Source organism: Cydia pomonella, chromosome 18 (genome assembly GCF_033807575.1).
Source record: "Cydia pomonella isolate Wapato2018A chromosome 18, ilCydPomo1, whole genome shotgun sequence".
Lineage (NCBI taxonomy): Eukaryota > Metazoa > Arthropoda > Insecta > Lepidoptera > Tortricidae > Cydia > Cydia pomonella.
The window spans coordinates 7,779,769-7,803,894 of record NC_084720.1 but is presented as its reverse complement, the minus strand read 5'-3'; the positions used below and the strand labels follow the sequence as shown (position 1 = coordinate 7,803,894).

General features: G+C 37.2%; 1 protein-coding gene across 3 annotated transcripts in view; it reads right to left on the bottom strand.

Annotated features, from left to right (window-relative positions):
• LOC133527709 (zinc finger protein 608-like) overlaps positions 1 to 24,126 on the bottom strand; it is a 147,529-nt gene that overhangs the window by 96,466 nt on the left and 26,937 nt on the right. For all 3 annotated transcript variants that reach the window (XM_061864849.1, XM_061864847.1, XM_061864848.1), the window contains exon 2: positions 14,245 to 14,395. The gene's annotated coding sequence lies outside the window, so the exon portion shown is untranslated. The remainder of the gene's footprint in view (positions 1 to 14,244; positions 14,396 to 24,126) is intronic.

The following is a 24,126-nucleotide window of genomic DNA, read 5'->3' as shown; positions in this document are numbered from 1 at the left end:
TTACACTAGGGGTACAGTACCCCTAGTGTAACGTTGATCGACATCATAACGTGACGAACGCGTTTGCGTTAAGACTCATTTTGTATAGGATTTTGAGGTTCCAAAACGTCCCGCTTGGCGCGCTCTTTCGAAATCCAATACAAAATGAGACTAAACGCAAACGCGTACGTCACGTTTGGAAATCGAATTTATTTACACTAGAGGTACAGTTTTCAAAAAGTATTTACCAAAAAAATAGAACAACGAAAAATAAAATGGCTTTGTTCATCATAGTTTAAACGCTTTGCTATTCTAATTGCAAAATTACAGAAATAACCGCCATGTCGCACCAGTTTATTCTCTTTGTCTTAACATGGTATAAACATCGTGGCTAAAGAGACAGGTAGCGTAAACAAACTGCACAGTGACATTGCTAATTAGTGCCGTTAATCCAAACACGCGAGCATAAAGTCGCTTACAGGAAAATGTACCACTAACAACATTTAACTGGTTATTTATTGGTAGACCTTATCTAGTCGCAATAAGATTTACGAACGGTCAGTCTTCTTCGATGATGGTAGATTGTGAACAAAGGCGCTGCGCTGTTACGAGTAGCATTGGTTAAGAATCGAGTCTGAGTCCTCTGCTTTAAAGCTCGACTCGATTTATCAGACTCTTATAATTAAGTCGAAATTCCAGTTCTTTTTAACTTGTTAGAGGTGTAAACTACTCGGGATTTTGTAGACTTGAGTCCTATAATAATGTTACACACCAAAGACCGCAAATATATCGACAAGATCTTATTTGTACAGTCAGATGTAGAGAGTGGTGATCCCCCTGCATATAAATTTGTTTCCTTTACTGTGTGTGTGTGTGTATACTAGAGCCATAAGAGCGTGTTCGAAGTATAACATATTATTGCAGTACCGAGTACACAAAATTATTTTATTAAAAAAAATCAAAAGACATTATTTTCATGTGAAATACGTGGGGTAGGTAACACCACAAATTAACGCTTATTGTCTATAGGAACTATCGCTTATTGTGTATACTATTAGTATTATGTAGATACAACCTACAGATTTTTTGACAGAGCCTTTATTCGAAGGCACGAGTCCTTTTGAGTTGCGCTTAAATGGTTTGAGTCCAACTTTATTAACTGACTACGGCCTCGAGTGACCCATCTGCCCATAGTTGTCGATGAACCAGCGTCGTCTCCATTCGTGGCAAACGCCAAAACCACTATACGTCGTCGTAGCGTACCGTATAATTCACATATGTATTTTCGGAAATTTCTTTTCACTAGCTTTCATTTGATACCCATATTTATATAAAGAAAAAAAACCGGCCGAGTGTGAGTCGGACTCGCGCATCGAGGGTTCCGTACAAATCTATATGTAAGTAAAAGTTCACCCATCACGACAATCGAGTCATATCAATTATTAAAAATATGTTTATTATATGATGTAACTAAAAATTTACGGTATTCGCAAGTTTTCCATTATCTGTGCTATAAGACGTTGCTTCGTACCAAATTTCAAGATTCTGAATTCTAGGTAGGTACCCTGTAGGTTTTGATTCCCTTGCGAGTGTCGAAAATTTGCGACATAAACGGCTGTATCTCATGATTACGTTGGCTTTTTTTTCACAGCTCTAAGGGACAGTAGACCTCCCTGAGTATTTAATATAAATTCCAGCTTGATAACTCCACGCGTTCCTGAGAAAAAGGGTCTTGACAGACAGACGGACGGACGGACAACAAAGTGATCCTATAAGGGTTCCGTTTTTTCCTTTCGAGGTACGGAACCCTAAAAACAACCAACCTTTTTCATTTGCGGTCCCCATTTTACAAATTTATATAGCCTATGTCACTACCACAATTCTGAGGCATTTAACGACCCTTTATATGTCAAAAACCGTCCAGCCGTTTGGTCTGTAGAGCGTGCTAAAGAAATGGACATACATACAAACATACATGCAGTCAAAATTCAATACCTTCCTTCTGGCGCAGTCAGGTAAAAACACCTTGGTCTTAAGAGAACATGAACGTGTTCAGATAATTTTGACCACCTTGCCCGCACAGTTTATTCTGCTGATAGAACCGTTTACAGTGGCACGGGATCTGCCACTATCGATAGAAGCACGACACGGACACAACGTAACGATCAGCGATTTACACGGAATGCCTTATCTCGGCGATCGGTATGAAAACACTTCTCGGGTGAGGCTAGAACGGCAAACTGGTGATAGGAAGTTTATGAAGTAACTAGACTAACAATATGTGAGGGAACTTGTGGGGATTTGTGCACTGAAATATAGATGTCATCCCGATGTATCCCGTAAGGGATTACGTACTGCTCGCCTTTAGAGTTGTTCAAAGACGCATGACGCCACACTCGAGGAATTGGGACGGGTACCGCCGTGGGCGCCGTTGTCGGATAGGGTCCAGAATGTTAGCCAAGTAAGCTAAAGACGCTGGTTCGAATACATCGAATCCGGCCTCCGCCAGTTCGCGTTCAAAAGTATCTGTAACAGTCTACATAATTGTTATACAAATAGAGATATATGATATCTCTTTTTATTAACTTATTACACTTGAGACTTGGATGAGTTGAGAGAGTAGAGATTAATTTTTGACGCGTAGTCTGATCCGTTACTTTTGATGCTGGCTGTACAGCATTCATCCAAGAAACTAGAGCTGTGCAAGTTCTGTGACACTACTAATTAGTTAACCAAAGTAATCTAAACACGAACACGGCAAGCCCAGTGTCAGCGGTGTCACAAGTTAATCTGCACGAGGCGATAATGGCCAGATTATCTCGCGGAGTAGCAATCATGCTATCCGCTAGAACAAAATTGTTGTTTCGCGGGTACGGGTAAATTACAGCACTTTATTCTAGCCGTAATGAGCCCGTGTAATGGCTCTACACATTATTGTGTTAAACATTTTGAGCGGTAATGATGTTATTAAACTACATCACGCAGCTTGAGAATCTCTGATCATCTTTTGCATTGTGACCTCTAACAATGTATGCAATGTCAAATTTAATGTATGTATCATACATTTATCGGGTTTACGCGAATACATACCACGACCAGTATAACCTGCGTCGAAACGTCGGAAATAAAGGTAAGAAAATAAATTAGCGATAGACCCGATAAAATTATATTTGATATGTGTGCAAAACGCCTCAATTTGAAATCAAATGTTATAATAATGTATGTCTGACATCTTATTCCATCACATCATGTCAGTTGTACTCTTAGTTGGCCAAGTATCTAACCGAGAATCCACACTCTCCACGACTTCCACGAGGGAAGATGAAGTGATGAGGTCAACAATGTCCTTGCCTCCTCTCATCTCGCGCTCCTTTGGCTCGGATTTTTGGCCGTCAGACGACGAAACTATGCTATTGTACACATAATACCTACCTTACCACGCCAATACACTTTGTGGTTTGTTATCGGGTGGTGCTAATTAGTCTAATTATAATTACATATCTTTCCTCGATATGTTAGTGAATTAGCGAGATAACTTAGTGAGCCGTTGAAAAATAGTCTATCAAGGCTGAGAGGAGGAAAATGATTTAGGAGATAATATATATAGACCGCGCGCCAGGAGCATATTTCGTCAGTCATCGCCTCCCGGCTGATACTTTGTCAGATGATAGTTTAGATGCTGTTTTAAATTAAAAAAAACCGTCAACCGGTTGTATCGCGGTGGAAAGACCGTCAGCTGTAAAATGAACATGTAAAAAATATGCGCCTTATCACTTTAGTATGTGCGGCAAATGATGCATAATGTGTAAATTGCGTAATCCGTTGATGGCTTTTCAGGCGTTACGCCTGATGAAATGCTACATGCAAAGTTTCATGATTTGTGATTGCTATCATAAAAAGGTATAGCGCTTATTTTTTACATGTTCATGCAACCAGCTGATGTTCTTACCACCGCGATATAACCGGCTGGCGATTTTTTTAATTAACAAAAGCATAGCATCTGAACTATCATTTGACAAAGTATCAAACGGGAGGCGATGACATTTCTTTTTTGTTTTACGTGTTTCGGTGGCTGCCATTCCTCAACCAACCAACGGAGCGGCAGCTGACGTCCACGAGGGTTCATTATACCTAGTCGTTAACCACTATACGAGTTTTCAGCGGGGAGACGATTGGTCATGGAAATTTGCTCCTGGCTCGCGGTCTAATACATTTATGTACTGCAACACTATTACATACATCCATGTTGCAACTAGACACGGCATCTTAATAAAATCTCAAAGAGGTTGGATAGTACATAGCACTCTTGCCTCCGCTTGTCAAGATTCATGCAAGTACCTCCTCGAAGCCAAACGGGAGTTTGTAAGTAAGCAAGGTAAGCCTATAAATAAAGCCACCTAAAATCAACCAGGATATTTAAAGTTTTTAACGCGCAATGGACATACTAGCGTGGGACTGCAGTCCAATATTTCACGTTCACGAGATGACGTCGGCGAGGAGCAGTAGCACGTATTAATATTAATATACGCTGATGATGTCAATTTATAGCGATAGATTACATAGTGCATAAGTAGATTACTTACGAGTTACGTTAGTGCCACTGGATAAATTTATTAAATTTAAGAAGCAGGAGACTTATCGCAATGACGCTAAATGATAAGTGGAATGACGCTAAACTTTAGTACATTTCGTTACCAATTGTTGGAGCACGGCCAAGGCTTGCGTTAGGTCACTTGAATTCTTTAAAGACTTTTCTATTTGTATTAAAACTACTGCATTATGCGCAGAAGACTACAAACGTAAGTATGGTAAAAGTTATCTCCCATGAAGCCGAGCAAATCACAATAAAAACGTGTGACACGGGCAGATTACAAAATGAGTGATGAGGATGGTACGAGTATAGTTATGCTCGCCTCAGCCTGCGACGACTACCCTCGGGAAGTTATAACCAGACTAAATATGAGCTCGAGATCCGTAAAAGCTAGTCGTATGCAGAGTGCAGAGACCAAATTATGGTGGCTGGATAGCTAAGCCGGGTGATTAGTATGACACTCCTAATCTGTGATTCCTATTCCTTTACAAACGTTTCCTTCTCAGGGTATCTAATATTAAGCACGATATCCGATCAGGCATTATTATTACAAATCAGAAGGACAAATTACGCGGCGGGAACATTTCAGTCATTTCGGTAATAGAAACTCACACTACCCACGCCTCGCCTTTGAACAGTTCCAAACAATTCTTAAAAGCACATTTAAAGGATATTGACATAAAGAATGTGAATAAAGAGAAACCCTAAGGTGCTCCTAATATTTTCTTTGAGAGAGGTGAGCGTAAATTGATTTGGACGGATCGGGCCGTCTGTGATGCTAATAGCAAGTTGAGCGTGAAATGCCCCGGGCGGCAATATCGCCGGGATCACCGGCAGTGTTGGCTGAGCGAGGCAAACAAACTTGCCGCCAATATAATTTTAGTAGTATCCTTAATAGGAGTACTATCATTGATAAAGTTAGCTTAGCAAACCATTCATGAACATAGTGTTGCTGTTAGTAGGAAATAAATGTCTGTCTTGACAAACAGGCAGAAAATGAAATGAACTCTAAAAATTATAATTAACGGCATCTTAAAGAGAAATCTACAGATATATGGAGGAGATAAAAGCGCCTCTGTCTTTTGTATGACAGGAAATAAAGAATTGAACATGAACAATTGAAAGTTTTTATGGTTGAATGTTTGTTTGTTACCCCCCCAAGGCTACGAAATTTTATTTATTACCAGATTTGGATAATAGCCTGAATGAACACATGGGAATTGATAGGAATTTACTTACATTGTATCCTAAAAAAGCGGGCAGTAAACTCCAGGTTGAAACTTATGGCGTGAAACTCATTAACGCTATCGATATCGTTTGTCCTTATCCGTAATTTTGGCATTTGTATTTGTTAGAAAGGGACCAAATTTTAGAGGTTTGCGAAGTTTTATGAATAAAGAGGTCAATAAATACATTCGCTATCACGGACTTCGTTATACACACGCCCATACCACTGATAATTGGCCGAGCGTTATTCTGATTTATTGTTGTGTAAAGCAATCGTCGTTAACATCGGACAACTAATTTACGGCGCGTAAATAACTCAAATCGTCTCCGCCGTTAAATACGCATTAAACAAATTAGGACGATGGCTCAATGCCTTTTGTATTCTTTTAAATGGCTAATGCCGTTGTGTAGGTGCTATTCACTTTTGTGAGGCTTTAGTAAGGTTTCATTCTGGTGATTCCAATCGCTCATCAAAATCAGGCGAGTGGACGGCTTAGAGGAGAACCAGTAGAAGTGTTTTTAAAATACGTTCAGTCGAGTTCATAAATATGTATACGTGCCTTCACCTTAATCCATTGCAATACAGTGAAAAAATGTATATATATTTATGAACTCGACTGTACAGTGTTATTACGGAGGATAATGCGACATTAGAGTGGTTTTCTGGGATTACGACTCGCTATCGATAGTACAATCGATGGGAATTTAGCTTGCACGTAATTTCTTATACGATAGCTGTTGGCTAAGTCACGATGGATTCTATAAACCTATACAAATTTCAATCAACTGCGTGAAATCCGTTTTAGTTTGTTACATTACTCACATCCAAAGAGCGTTGCCGTGAGAGCAGAAGCTTGAGCGCTTACGAAATCAGATAATCGTTTTAACAAGATACAAAATTTGTTTTCGTCGGCTAAAAGGTCAGAATATTTAATGAAAAATATTATGGCTGTACCTCAACAACATTATACTGTTTGAATAGTTAACTCAAAATGTTTCTGTTATCTAATCTGTGATATCTTTATAGGCGGCAATATAAATTAATGTGTCGTCAAAAGAGGACTTTAAGGCAGTTGATGCTTCCGCAATTAACGATGCTTTTAAAATACAAACAAATACTTATCAACGTATTGTCAATCAGCCTAAAGTCCATTTTTACACACACCGACACAAATAACCACGTATCGTTTCTGGCGAGTAATAAAATCTCAATTGGCTCATAATTACGAATGACGGAACGGTACGTTTATTTCGGTAAAATATACAATACCTGTGAAGTCATAATTAAATAATGACAGATGAATGGAACAATAAATCAAATTTTAACGACTCTGCTGCGTCCATATATTGTATAAAACGAATATCCATTCCACCTAGACAAATGGCGCAATTGCACGTCGTTTTGTGACTCATCGTGACATCGCCAATGATAAAACATACTCGCTTTATTATAAAATTGGTCATGCGCCCACTTCAATTTGCTATATCAATTTTTTCAATAGCTCATTAGTTACATGGCCAATTTTCATAAAAGTAGCCATTTTTGATCGTCATGTCACGTGCTATTATTAAAATCAATCGAATTTGCCTGAACCTCGACATATGATCTATTGTGGTATTTGACATGTGTAAGCGAGACGCTTCAGATAGCACAAGTCATAACGGTTCACCGTTCCCATACAGTCGACAAATTTATACATACATATTCCCTCTTATTGCAATGTAGTAAGGTGCAAAATCGTTGATATATTGATAATACAAAGCGTCCTAGGCAATAAAATCGTTTATGGATATTTTCACCTTTTGCTATAATAACGAACACGATGTCTGAGAGTTCTCAGTGCCAAATGGATGTGTACCGTTTTTTTTGAGATATGAGCACTTATCGTATTTGTCATGTCTTGTTTCAAGTGAGCTGCTAATCTAGCTATTATTTATATTATTACAGTGGATACATAGTGTAATAACCGGCCAAGAGCATGTCGGGCCACGCTCAGTGTAGGGTTCCGTAGTTACTCTTCCGTCACAATAAGCTAAACTGGAGCTTAAAGTATAGTAAATTGTTAATCAAGGGATGAAACGGTACCTTTCACCCGAGCTAAACAAATAGGCAAATTTGCATAATCAGTACCTAATTAAAGTAAGTCTTTTTACTATGAAGGGAAAACTTTTTGCGATAACTCAAAAACAGCTAAACTGATCATGTCCGCTATAGTTTTCATTTAATGTCTTTCTTAAGCTCTACTTCCACGATTTTTTTCATATTTTTTGGACCTATGGTTCAAAAGTTAGAGGGGGGGGGACACATTTTTTTTTTCTTCCGGAGCGATTATCTCCGAATATATTCACTTTATCAAAAAATGTTTCTTGAAAACCCCTATTAGTTTTGAAAGACCTTTCGAACGATACCCCACACTCTAGGGTTGAAGCGAAAAAAAAAAATTCACCCCCACTTTACGTGTAGGGGAGGTACCCTAAAAAAAATTAAATTTTTAGATTTTATTGTACGACTTTGTCGGCTTTATTGATTTATATATCCATGCCAAATTTCAGCTTTCTAGCACTAATGACCACGGAGCAAAGCCTCGGACAGACAGACAGACAGACAGACAGACAGACAGACAGACAGACAGACAGACAGACAGACAGACAGACAGACAGACAGACAGACAGACGGACATGGCGAAACTATAAGGGTTCCGTTTTATGCCATTTGGCTACGGAACCCTAAAAAGGGTGTAACGAGCCAAATCAACTAAGCCAAAACGTAATAGTAAGAAAGTATATATGTATACCTACTCTGACGTTAATCGCCCATATCAAGTTTTCTCTTGTAATTATTTACTTTGTTTTTATTCGCAGCAGCGTGACGTAAAGGAGGGTAATGTACCTGTCAGATTCTTTGATCATATTTCATTTTGAATAAAGAGCAGTCAATTTGATAATCCTGAATAAATCTTCTTTCAATGTATGTTTTCCGGTAATGGTTGATACTAGGGCAACATAGTGCACACACTGTTACTATATGTACCAGGAGATCAGAAATAAACAAGTACTTTTATTTCCTGTGTTATTTTGCCACTTCATGATCCTGAAGCAAGACATTCAAGTTTTTATTCTGGCAACCCGGTTGCTACTAGGACAACATAGTGCGCAAAAATTTTATTACATGTACCAGGAGATCATAAATAAACAAGTAGCTAAGCTGGAGATGAAACCTGTGAGCGTGCATAAGGAAGGGTGCTCAAGCGGTGTCGTGTTGTACAACGTAAGTATGTAGTCCTGCCTAATACTTTGTTAATCCTTTGCTTAAGTAGGTACCTACTTACGTAGGTAGCTTGGTAATTAACTCAGTAGGAATTTACTAGTGTAATAACGATTTGTAGGCGTTTGAAGGCTTGGATGATTTCTTGAGTGACCAATAAAATACCAACCGAACGATCCTGACGGAATATGAAAGCATTTTATTTCACCGCTATTGCTTCACTCTATCCAATCATGCCTAAGTGTTTAGTTTAGGAACTTTACTTACCAAGTGGGATTTACATAATGAAAATGCGTTCTCCTCCTTTATCTTTCTATTCTAACCTCTATATTCTCCTCCTTCTCTCATGAATTTTTAATGGATTCGAGAGATCTAATATCCGAATTAAAACTAACTATGTTTGTATATTAATATTTAAAAGTAAATTGAAACCATCGAGATCACATCATTTTTCATTTGTAAATCAAATAAATACATCGATGTCATCCATATAACAGTAGCGTATTTATAAACCCACACTGTAATAATGAACCAATTCAGAATTCTGATAAATAAATATAATTGGACATTCTTACACAAATTGACTAAGTCCCACAGTAAACTCAATAAGGCTTGTGTTGAGGGTACTTAGACAACGATATATAAAATATATAAATATTTATAAATACTTAAATACATAGAAAACACCCATGACTCAGGAACAGATATCCGTGCTCATCACACAAATAAATGCCCTTACCAGGATTTGAACCCGGGACCATCGGCTTCATAGGCAGGGTCACTAGTGTCACTACCCACTAGGCCAGACAGGTCGTCAAGATATATGTATGACAAGTGAATAAAGTACATATCTCACCTAATTAAATAGTCAATCCATGTAGTTAGTAGGTAGTTAGTACCTAACTATTGGGACCGTACGAAGTGCATGGTGGGGGTAAGTAAAGCGATCCCAGCGCATAAGGTGGTAAAAATTAGAACTAACTGCGGATAGCGTCTTTAACATTTCGTACAAGTTATATGGCTCGAAATGAAACTTTAATTTACGATTACTCTTGAAATATTCATTTAAATTGTATGGTGTGAGGGACCATTGTAATCTGTATGAAATGCTTAATGTAGCTAACGTATTTTATTTGATAATTATTAATACTGTATCCGTGTAAATAGCTTTGCAAATGCCACATACTATGTGATCTTTTTCTATAAGGTAAGAATGGGTATAGTAAGTTATCCTTAAGAGATAGACATTCAACATCCCGGACTTTTTTGTAGACCTATGAAAGAGAGACAACTTCACCATACATTGTGTTGTTATAGCTCAAACGGATTAGGCAGCGTTTTCGATTAAAGCTCCTAGCCAGCGTGATTTTTTCCGACAACATCGTTATATTTCAACTAATTTACACAAAACCTTCCTCAAGAATCACTCTAGTGATAGATGAAAGTCGTATGAAAATCTGTTCAGTAGTTTTTAGTTTTGGAGTAGTTTTATAAGATGTAGTGCATTGACGTTTTCCCCTAGACTTGCGGACGCTAGGTTGCGTGACAGTCGTGCACATAGCGAATACAAAACAAATAAAATTTCTAATTGTATAAAGATTTCTCTCAATATTCCTATCCCTTTCAAAATTAATCCCGTAAAAGATACACGGGATGGTGCACAAATTATTCATGGCAAACAGAATTAAATAAAAATAATACGGAGGGTTGAAAAGTTTTCGAGATAGTCTTATTGTTCGCGTTAAAATACGGAGCTGCGGGCGCCCCTGCCCTGTATTCCAATGACTAGGTACAATTTAAACCAAACAGCGTATCTTGACCTCTAGGTAAATAACAAGTACGCGTAATCTGAGTGTATGGTTATACTGGCAGGCTTAATATTTGACGGTATGCGCTGGGAGTTGTGCCCTGCGCAGACCATAAACTCTAAGCCGTAATGACCCTTCTCTCAGTATAAACAAAAGGGCCAAAATGGCGATCCTATTATAAGTTATAAGAAATGGAATGACGACATTGTGACTGTTGTAATTATGATACTGGAACTAAGCTGGCTTAAGAATTTGTATGGATTCTTGGCTTGAAATATTCAAATCGAATAAATCTGATTAGGAAGGTTATGAGACTTATGAGAACTAAGTGCTTGTTTGAGTGTTATTTGGTTCGTGTTAAAGTTATTTCCGATGATGATTCACTTGCTAGGTAATTATTTGTGTTAATAGTGTTTTTTTCAGTGATTTTTCTAATATAGTTTTAGCCTTTAAAAAATCAACAAATACGATTAGTTATAACTTTTAACAATTGTACATATTTTCAGATGAAATTATATAAATAGGAATTTAGGGAAATACCTGGATGGCTGATTTCAATAATCATGGGAATGTTATGTACACATCTCGTTTCTCTGACTTCTCTGTCATTACAAATGTTGTAAACATGTAGGTATTACAATTATTCTGTTTAATATACTTTTATAGTTACAGGAGCCAGGGCCATGTCTACAAAACTAAACATTTGTACAGATATAGAATACTATTTTTTTTTTATACTACGTCGGTGGCAAACAAGCATACGGCCTGCCTGATGGTAAGCAGTATCCGTAGCCTATGTACGCCTGCAACTCCAGAGGAGTTACATGCGCGTTGCCGACCCTAACCACCCTCGTTGAGCTCTGGCAACCTTACTCACCGGCAGGAACACAACACTATGAGTAGGGTCTAGTGTTATTTGGCTGCGATTTTCTGTAAGGTGGAGGTACTTCCCCAGTTGGGCTCTGCTCTAGATCTGGAATGACATCCGCTGTACTGTGCCCTACCACACAGAGCAAGATGACATTCACAATGCCCATACCTCTCTTGTGGACGTAGAACTACTTAGCCCACATTGTTAAAGTGCATTGGGTTAACTTTTAAAGCGAAAATGATCAAATTGGGTAGGAAGTAGGAAGTTAGAAACCTATCCTGGCATTCAAGTAAGTAAACTACCAGTACTAAGGTGCATTGGGGTAACAGTACAAGAGGTGTAATTTTGAAAATGGCTAAATTAATATCTATTTAACTAAAAGCACTTACTACTGCACTGTAGCAACAGTAAATTGTTCAAATAATTTGAAAATGGAAAATATCTACAAAACCAGAACCACTTCATACTTTAGCAACACTTACCCCAGTGTAACGCATCTTGCTTACTGCTGCTACAAAGCAGTAGTAAGTGTAGAAGCACTTACCCCGCATGTACTGTTACCCCAATGCTCCTTAGTACTGGTAGTTTACATACCGTAAAACCACCCAACTATACTCCAACGCTGGGAGCGAACTATGGGTCCATAAATTAACTCATTTTTTTCGTTCAGATGTGTGTTTTACTACATTTTTGTAGTTCTAAGGCAAAGTATATTTATAAATGGAAGAAAAAACTCGGGCTAAACCAAAAGGAACATTGGTATTGATACCTACTTAATTTTCTTTTGAACTTGTGTACCATAGACACCAAAGTTGCAGTATTGGACCATAGATAGTTGGATGGTTTTAAGGTACTTGAAACTGATGCCAGGATGGGTTCGTAACTTCCTACCCAATTTGAACATTTTAATCATTTTCGCAATTGAATTGGTTTATTTAGGATAGATGTACATATGACCAGTTGCGGCACCTGAATGGAATAGTTTGGTACCTGGTACCTACACCGATCCGAATGGCAAACGACACGGTATGATACGGCAGGTGGTCAACACATTTAACAGGAATTGTGCGTGCTATTTCTGACGAAATAGACATTTTTAACGTTAAAATTAGGTAACATTATATTGTCGATGCACGATTCTTTGTATTTTTCCTGGTTGCAGGTATCTTTAATAATTGAAAAAAAAGTATAAGGACATATGTAAATTTTATACTAGTGATGTACCGACTATTGATTTGGCCGACTAGCCGACTAATCGGCGCTCGGATGGCCGATTAGTCGGCCAAATGCATAAATCATTATTTCTCTTGAAAGTTTACGTTCGGATGGTCACTGCCTAGTGCCTACTGCAGCAGCTTTGTCGATCTCAAATAATAGAAATAAAAATTACCTAGGTACTGTAAAACTGTTCATGTTTGTACAAAATATTATATTTACGGACTGCGACGATATACATACTTTTGGATATTTGGACAATATGTATCTATGTAGGTTTGCCTTAGCTGAATATCTTTTTTTGTGTGACATTATTCATTTATTGTATACTTTTTCTTCTTATATTTTATTTCATATATTGTTGTTTTTGATGTTTTAATTTTAAATTGATGATCTTCTAGTGACAGCATTTTGTTTTATCTACTCCCTATAGGTACATCCCTAGTAAATACATACTATCGGTTTCCGCAGTATACCAAATACCAATAATATCGAGCTAATACTCGTAAACTATTATCGAGTTCCTTATCGTTATATTCGTTATCAAGTTGATGACTTGAAAAACAATCGTGTCATCTCCTACCAACTGCTGCTCGCCTAGTACTTACGGTCATTCATATTTTATTTTCTTAAGTAAATAATAACCATAAAATGTGCTAACATAATATGGCATTGTGGTGTTGTATTGTGTGTTGTACAATCAATGCAAATACCGTTGTGTAATTAACTTTGCCAATGTTTGTTTTGAATAGGTACCTACCGACGTAGAATAATGTTGATCTTGCTTTCATATTGCTTATACTTATTTGCACTTTGTATTCAATGAATAAGCACATCACGGTTGTTTTTGCATAAATCAGCTAAGCACCTACTTATTTAGACTTGCTAAGTAGACAGATTTCTTGCCGAATACCTTCAAGAAATGCATCTCTAATTACTACTAATCATACGTGAGCTAACTATGAGTGACATTTAAGGAATGCGTTCTAACGTCAAAGAAGCAATGGTAAAAATTCTGTCTAGGTAGTTCGTTTGCTCCAAATAGGAAGACTAATTTCTTTCAGAACCCCGTTAATTAGTTTAAACGTAGCTCATTAATTTCTCCTTAAACAAACGCATGCACGACAGCATTGCCACAAATGTTACATAAATCTTTGATAACACGTAAATACAAATAACAAATCATGCAAACAAATAAATGTAAATCAAAAGCAAACAAGGTTAATTACACTTAATAACACTAGAGTCGCTATCTTATCGAAGACAAATAGGTACTTAGATAACTCACCGTTCTCAAGTTGATCTCTCGAGGACTCGCTATGTCAATCCAAAATAGACACAATCCATGAACACTTTTAGCACTATAGTTAACACAAACACTGTGCGTCCAGGCACGTTACACCATCACTGTACACATCCCGGCTTGCACTGCACAGTACCTGCAGACAAAGGGAACGATGAGCACTGCACAGAAGAGAACACACAAATTTTATAGTCAATCCGAGTGGGAGCCACGAACACGAGCAGCGCGTCGGTCGCACGCTTCACGAATACTGAGCGGCGCTGGGCGCCGCGTGGCTCCGACTCGACTCGCTCTTCCCCGCGCCATCGCCAACTTAAACATTACGCGCTCCACTAACCAGACGAGTTATGGGCTCAATCAAATACCATCGGCCACTATGACCAACCAACGGCTGATTACCTACACTTTTCTACACGACTATTACAAACAGATGTTTTCAGGTACCGTTACATGTAGATAACGAAATAAAAACGTCATCATTGAGTTTATAAATAACTCGCGTGTGGCCGTTACACTACTAAATTAAACTTATTATTGTTTCTACTTTAATGAACAACGATTTTATTTAGTTACTTCCTTATTAAGTTCTACCTATTCAATTTAACATCCATCCAACACAATTCGTTTACAATTCCATTGATTGCCTACGCTACAACAGTAAGTAATTAAATGTCGAAGTAATAAAACATATCACAAAAGGTGCTTTAAAATATAAATTGAATGCAAATTATGAAGTTGTATTGTTAAGATTAAAGATATATGTACGCGAGAATGCGTTTGCGTTTTTTTTTTTTCATTTAAATTAAAATCGCATCCTCAATGTGTCAACGCCTACCGACATGAACGGAGAATCTCAAAAAGGAATGAATGCGACTCACTTAATAAGTCATCGTACGTATCCAAAAACTCTTATCTTCATTCCTCATCGTAGACAAAAAATAACGAACGCAATAAAACGAGAAGGTCGAGAAGAGATGCAATGCAACGTAGGGGCACTGCGGCAGGGGAAGGCATGGCTTCCAAAATATTACGCAAACATTTATGCATGAAGGGATAACAAAATGTTACTGCTACGAGTATTATGCGGCCCTGATTGCGGTAAATCTATTAAAATATTCAGGGAAATTTATGACAAGCCGAATTACTTATAATGAATAATGGGTTTATGTCGACGCGGGTGATGTCCTGACGTGGCAATGGCTTCAGTGGCGTGCTAACAATGACTTCACGTGTAAATTTTGGAGCCTATGAGAGCAACACAAGGCACGTTTTTAAGGGAGCTCATGGGTGTGAAATCGGTTGAACAGATAGAAACGACTGTGACAAAAAATTAAGATGCACCTAATAATTAAATTACATAAAATGAATGTTTTGTTTTAGTCAAACAATTTTTAGTCCATCAGGAAACTCAGCTGGAGAATACATCCCCCACAGAAACATGTGAGATAATAAAAAAGTTATATCCGAACTCGTAAAGTTTATTTGTGTATTCTTTAAACAAACGGATAATTACGGAGCTTTATGGGCGGTTACGCCGCTTCTCGGGAATGAATAAATTAATGCAATAAATTGCTTTTAAATAATCAACGTTTAAATGGACTGACATTTAGTTGGTCGAGTTGGAGATTTCACAGTTTCTGCTAAATATAAACACAATTATTTTTATACAGAACTTTAAACACAATTTTTTTCGTAGTGATTCAAAAAGCGGTGATGGCCGAGTGGATATCCGGCTTTCAATCCGGAGGTCGCAGGTTGAAATCCTGGCTCGTACCAATGAGTTTTTCGGAACTTATGTACGAAATATCATTTGATATTTACCACTAGCTTTTCGGTGAAGGAAAACATCGTGAGGAAATCGGCATACATTTGCGAAGTCCCCAATCCGCATTGGGCTAGCGTGGGGACTATAATAGCCCAAGCCCTCTCGGGCATGAGAGGAGGCCTGTGCACAGCAGTGGGACGTATATAGGCTGAATTATTATTATTATATGTATTAATCTTTTCATAGAACATGCATGCATTAGGTATGGTTACCAAATTAAATCACACTTCCACCTTGAAAGGTTAAAAATGTTAAAATCGACTTTATCGATTTACAAGAATGAATACGTAGATATTATGAATAAGCTTACCTGCACTTAAAACAAGCTTTCATTCGGTAAATTATATTAGGTGTAGTAAAAAGTAAACTTTGAAATGCATTCACGTTATCAAACCCTCTTCAAAGCCTATTTAAAATAAACAGACGCCGCGCGTGCTTTGTGCCGCAGAACGGACGACAAAAAGAAATTTAATCAGAGCAACTCCTACTTAAATTATGAGTGTAACTCCGAGCACATAACCCCGAATTAGAACCTCGGGCACCACACTATTCCGTCTGATAGATACTAGATCAACGTATTTGTTTTCACACTGTTTGCTTACCCTCTGATAAAACAAAATAGGAGATCCGGACTAGCTATTCAGATAGCAGTAAGAAATATTTTCCAATATATCTGAAGTAGCGAAGCGATGCGGATTGTAGGGGCGCAGATATTTCTCATATTCTTTTGTAGGGATCTCCGCGGTCGGCTTTGTTGTTTGAGTTATACAGAGACTTACTGAATAAGAAAAAAACATTATTCAAAAGTCGTTCTGCGATGCGAAACGAAATACGCGCCGTGAGCTAACTACTAAAGTTGGTCGTATGAAATGTGGGAGCCTAGATCGCGTGGGAAAGCTACGTAAAGAATAAAGACGCTTATCTCACTTATATGGATGAAACTTAGCGTTATACTTATAACAAGTAATATCATCGCGAATATTAATCTCAATATTTCTTGTAGAGACAAAAGAGTCCGAGCACCGAGCGTCCAGGGAATCGCTATATCCACTTGAAATAACAACTTGAAGAATGTTTCCGAAAAGCGACCCCCAGCTACGCCCGATTCAGGTCGAACGTCTATTGTCATTGTAATCTAAACTCAAGCGAATCGGGCAAGATTCCGAGGACCGACCTTATGTCGACGAGAACGTTCCCGCGTCGCACAGTCGAGCGTAAGACACCGGAAACTATAATCGGCATAGGCCTTTTAAATGTGTAGAAGGATTGTCACATCTTTCACGATCTTATATAGACTTGTAAATCCCTTTGGGGGAAACTTTTCAATTGCACAACACACCCGGTGCTTCACGTATTGTATTGTTATGTGTATTCAATTACGATAATGGTGCAGGGGATAGTGTGTTTATAAACGATATGGATTGAATGAGCTTTGTCGTGTTTTTGGCTTGTTTGGCAAACTCAAGCTGTAGAAAGTTCCTAGCGGTTTATTCGATCTCATCTCAACGGAGTCTAGAACTTTGATACTTCGAAATAGGACGCTAAGCATATTCGAAAACGTATTTTCCTGTTACGATAATAGTGCAAGGGATACTGTTTTGTTTATAAACGTCGAATGAACCACTTCGCGTTTTCGGTGTTTTCCGGTTACGAAGTCATGCATTGTTAATCACCGAGGCGACGGCAATTTGTACCGATAGCCGCAACTGTATAACGCCGTGCTCGATCGCTCGTGATTGATGGGGCAGTGTCAATTTCGCGTTATTGCTGACACCCTAGTCCCGAGCCCCGATGAGATTGCTGCATAAATTTACACGCCGGATAACTTTACCGTCCTGTCCTGTGCAAACTAGAGACGCTCGAAAATGCTTTTCCATGTTATGGTCTCCCAATAAATGTCTTAAATAAACAAATATTTAAAAATAGTCTAGGAGTTTAGAGGTCAACTCATAGATTTCATGATGTCGATCTAGACACGCGGCAGCATGTCCAGCCAAGTTCAAAAAAAAGGAACTGGTGACGCACGAACCATTTCGAGCTACTTTTGACCCCTTCATAACTTGAAACCTATCAAACCTACATACATGAAACTTGGCACATTTATTTAAGCTCCTTAGCTTGTCTAAAATACAAAATTTCATAAACGTAGATCAAACAGTTATTGATAAATTAACGTTTAAAAACCGTCATTTTTGGGACTGACTGACTTATAGATCAATAACCTAACCCACTTTCAGATTACCTAGAAACTTGATATTTGGCATTAAGGTAGACTTTTATGTGTATATAGAGGAAAAAATCTGAAAACTGAAAATTATTCATAATTAGACGAAAAACAATAACATATTGATAATTATTAGATTAATTTAGACTTATAGATCAAAAACCTAACCCACTTCCAGATGACCTAGAAACATATTACTTAAACTATACGTGGCATCAAGGTAGACTATTAGGTGTACATAGGAGAAAAAATCTGAAAACAGAAAATGACTTGATAATTCAATGGCAAAAATCATATATAATCATTAGATTTATTAAGTCTTATGGATCAAAAACCTAACCCACTTCCAGATAACCTAGAAACTTGATATTTGACACCAAGGTAGGCTATTAGGTGTACATAAAAGAAAAAAACTAAAAACTGAAAATTAATGAAAATTTGATTGAAAAAAAAACATATATTGAGAAGAAATTAAGACTTATAGAGCAAAAACCTAACCCACTTCTAGATGACCTAGAGACTTGGTATTTGGCATGAAGGTAGACTTTTATGTGTATATAGAGGAAAAAATCTGAAAACTGAAAATTATTCATAATTAGACGAAAAACAATAACATATTGATAATTATTAGATTAATTTAGACTTATAGATCAAAAACCTAACCCACTTCCAGATGACCTAGAAACATATTACTTAAACTATACGTGGCATCAAGGTAGACTATTAGGTGTACATAGGAGAAAAAATCTGAAAACAGAAAATGACTTGATAATTCAATGGCAAAAATCATATATAATCATTAGATTTATTAAGTCTTATGGATCAAAAACCTAACCCACTTCCAGATAACCTAGAAACTTGATATTTGACACCAAGGTAGGCTATTAGGTGTACATAAAAGAAAAAAACTAAAAACTGAAAATTAATGAAAATTTGATTGAAAAAAAAACATATATTGAGAAGAAATTAAGACTTATAGAGCAAAAACCTAACCCACTTCTAGATGACCTAGAGACTTGGTATTTGGCATGAAGGTAGACTACTAGGCGTATACAAAGGAAAAATCTGAAAACTGAAATTTTTCGACAATTGACCGCGCGTGGGTCCCCTTTTCAGTTTGGGCAAAACTACTTAGTTTTTACGTATGGGCTATTATATTTGTCTATGTTACTTTTCTAAAAACCTGTGGTAAAACCTAGCCAAGTCAAATCCTTTATAATTACAGGATTATCTACACAGCACAGAACTTGGCACCCATATAGATCTCAATTCTTTGGTCGGCGAGTCAACAACGACACATATTCTTAATATTGAACTTGGCTCTCATTTCACATTTATATTTTTGTTGGGATTATTGTTGCGGTAGTGTATAAGCGAGCCACTCATTCGAATTTAAAATAAAACGTTATTGACTTATTGAGTATAGCATTAGACTCACGACAATGCGATTGATTGCTAAGTCACATGGGATAATGGAATCGATAAACAAAGGCAAAAGTCCGATTACCACCGCTTTATACCAATATTAACTAACGTAGGTATCATTTAATAGTCCCATTCGTTTAAAGGTTGATAGCCGTAATCAACTTTCCTTTTAAGCTTTGCCATATCGACATATCTCCATAAAAATAAAAGAAACATTTGCAAACCATTCATATCTTTAACTTTAATACGATATCAATAAGAGTGATATTGTTGTGATCTAATATAACATACTTATAACTTAACACTAGACTTTTGGTTTTTATCTTGCGGTGTAAAAAACAAAAATGATTGCCTGTTTGGGTAATTTATTATAACACCATGTTAAAATTATTAACATACACATATGCTTAAATCGTAGATATTCCGTCAAACTGTTATTTATGTTCTCAAAACGAAATAACATTTATAAACTTAATCAGTTTTAGGATTATCTTTTGATGTTAAAATCAGAACTTGAATAAGAATAAGGTAATGAACTTCCTACTTAAATAATTAAGCAAATTTTTTTTTGTTATCTAATGCCCAATAGCCGAATGGACAGAAACATGCTCGGAATGATAAAAGTACATTAAAGGCGGGCTCATAACTAGTAACTACATATGCACCTTCGAGACAACGATTGAAAAAAGCTTTGCGTTTTATAAACAAATCCAAGTAAAGTACTTCAAAGATAGATTCATAAAAGTAGGCGCGTTCTCATAAATAAGTAGGTACAATCCGTGCCAGCTATCATGAATCGATGTAAAACTGTTTTTTTTTCTATGATTCCCTATATTTAGAAAATAAATATATTATTCTGAAATAATTGGATCTACTTACAAAGGGTGTAGCAGGATAGCCTAGGAAAAATTGCCCCCAGCGATTTTGGGCCGAAACTGTAATCAAACGATGCCTTTTGGGGAGGTTATACTCTGCACAAAGTTTCATCCCTCTGTTACCCCCTGGGGGTGAAAAACACCCGATTAACCCCAAACCTGTTTTAATTATTTTTTCCTAAACTATGAAAGTAACGAATTTCAAATTTTGTACAAATATTAATAAGACTAAAAGCTATGTGCTAAAAAAATATTAACCCCCTAACCATTTAAATTCTTGTAAAAAAAACAAAAATGAAAAAAGAATCACCCTGTATATCAAGTTACACTCATGGTACACACACCATTTTTTTTTCATAAATGAACCAGTTTATATTCTACATTATACAAAAGTTTCATGGACCTACTCCAGAACATTGCAAAATTAATATGTATTGGCTCTTTGGTGCGTACTATTCATTGAACTCCCACTAAGAGCCTTGCATTATTAATAAACAATGGCTTGAGATCGGACCGCTGCTCGTGCCCGATTTGTGCCCGAAAAAATAATTAAAACAGGTTTGGGGTTAATCGGGTGTTTTTCACCCCCAGGGGGTAACAGAGGGATGAAACTTTGTGCAGAGTATAACCTCCCCAAAAGGCATCGTTTGATTACAGTTTTGGCCCAAAATCGCTGGGCGCAATTTTTCCTCGGCTATCCTGCAAGCCATTGTTTATTAATAATGCAAGGCTCTTAGTGGGAGTTCAATGAATAGTACGCACCAAAGAGCCAATACATATTAATTTCGCAATGTTCCTTCTGGAGTAGGTCCATGAAACTTTTGTATAATGTAGAATATAAACTGGTTCATTTTTGAAAAAAAAATGGTGTGTGTACCATGAGTGTAACTTGATATACAGGGTGATTCTTTTTTTATTCTTGTTTTTTTTACAAGAATTTAAATGGTGAGGGGGTTAATATTTTTTTAGCACATAGCTTTTAGTCTTATTAATATTTGTACAAAATTTGAAATTCGTCACTTTCATAGTTTAGGAAAAAATAATTAAAACAGTTTTGGGGTTAATCGGGTGTTTTTCACCCCCAGGAGGTAACAGAGGGATGAAACTTTGTGCAGAGTATAACCTCCCCAAAAGGCATCGTTTGATTACAGTTTTGGCCCAAAATCGCTGGGGGCAATTTTTCCTAGGCTATCCTGCTACACCCTTTTATCTGGATGAAGAAATAATTGAGAGCCAATTCCATCATGAAATAGTCTAGACTAGAAAAGGCGCTGCCACTTCACGTTCACGACTTCACGATACCCCAGCCCGCAGGTGACCTATGCCTTGTCGGCGTCGGCGGCGAGATACGGGAGACGAATTAAGAGATTTTGTCCAACATTTTAGAATACTATATAGGCTATATGGATTCTCACGAAAGTAAATTAACTTTGTGTCGAAAGCATGTTGGAAGGTTTCAATTATGTTAAAATGTTTAACATGTTTGACAATAGATTTATATTCTCTTTGCAATTAAGTGTCATTTTTGTTGACAAAAGTCAAATAACTGTTAATGTTTGAAATACCTATACTATACTTACTTTACTCTTTGGTTTGAAACTCGTTTGCAAAGGAGACATATTATATTCTCGAAATGATTACAAGATAATCAAAAGATAAAGATTAACAAAAAAATGAGGGAGGCAAGAAATAGTGTAAGCTGCCTTTGAATTGAAGATGGTTCCGGCCTAGTGGTACAAAATAAATATTGCATTTTATTTATCTAATCAAAATTGGTGTAGAATAATGTAGGTATGTATGTGTATATTAATGAAAAAACTACACGCACATAATAGCAGGTTTGGTAGGAAGAGAGAAAATAAAACAACATTTTATTATTAAACTTCAGAAAATAATATACTTATATATTGTTTTTGTTATAACCATAACCTTGACTACAGCAAGAAAATACGAAAGAAATGAAATAAAGTAAGAGAAACTAATATTCTAATCATGGCACAAATACTCGTACTAGTGAAACCGTTTTCTAGTTTGGTGTTTGCAAACTTGCAGCATTTTCTTCAAGTATAATATTGACGAATTTAACTAAATCTTCATCAATGTACTGACAGGTTGTATCTGTCATTTGTAAAATATTTCCTTGTGCAAGCCACTTCTCCTTGCGTAATCGTAATTTCAGCGAGTTTCCTATGTCGACTGCGTGCGAAACGCCGTGCCACTCTTTCACCACTTTTGCACTGTGATGTTTGCTTAGTATCTTCTCTCTTGCCTTTTCCAAGCTCTCACGTTGTCTACGAATGATGTACCATGTGTTCGGCTTTATTGCTATCAAAGCAAAGCAACGTTCCTTGTTGCTATTGATCGGACAAGGTGCAACGCGATTTGACACTTGGTCGCGTATTTTCACGACCTCTGTGCGTTTACGTTCCATTTTATCGGTTGTGCGTAGGCCTCGTTTCAGCAATGTATCTTCTGCCTGAACACCGCTCTTTGTTTACGTGTAGATTTAGGGTGTAGATATGTCGCTTCTAAGTATGATCGAATCAATGCCAAGTTTCCTCCTAAAACCTCTTAGCTAGTGGAATACCAGATCGAAAATGAGGAAGGAAACTTGTGCATCGCAATTTATAGGAGGACAGGTAACGATTCTTACACATTATGCACCGATCGGTACCGTTGTGCACCAATCGGTGCACATCGGTACCGATCTGTACACAAAACGTTTCACAAACATGGTAAGTGTAGTGCAGATTGTGTGAGTCACCGCAGATTCAGAGTTATCGCGACGCTTAGAGCCGAAGCATGGAACTCGCGTCGCTTGCACATTACGACGAGCGGCCATCCAAGGCAGTTCATATTGATCCATTTGATCGAGCACTCGTCGCCTGGCCGGAATGTGAAGCGCACGGATTTGTCATTTCAGTTGCGTTGTCAGGCTAGGGCTAGACGCCTGCATAGAGTACGTCTCACACCGCGCAGCGCGTTCGATAAGAAAATAGCTATGAGGTCGTATACACATTAGGTAGGTATATAATTAATTATTGTGAATCGCATTGATTTGTCATTCTCATTTCCTTAAGGTTTTTACCGAAAAAAAAACTAAATTTCAAGTAAGATGACTTCTGTTTTCTTACCGCGGTAAAAAATCTTTATATTATATATAAGTATAAAGATTTTATCCAATACAAATAATTCTGGTTTTACGCCATGCAACGTTACTAAAGATTGCTCTTTTCCTAATGGCAAGAATATTTGCAACATCCTACATGCTTAATTTCGAAACAATTATAATTACCTCGGAGTCTAGTCCTCGGAGTAGAACAAATAGCTACTTAATTTAGTAGGTTGTTTAAGCGGCAGACCTCTAGGAACAAGTGACTCATCAGAAAGATTCCTAATAGAATTTGTGAAAACAAAACATCCCCGTCATATTTATCGTAAAAAATTGAGGTACATATGCGTCTAAAGTGCAACGAAGTATAAAATAACATAGTAAGTATATAGATTCGTACAAAAGT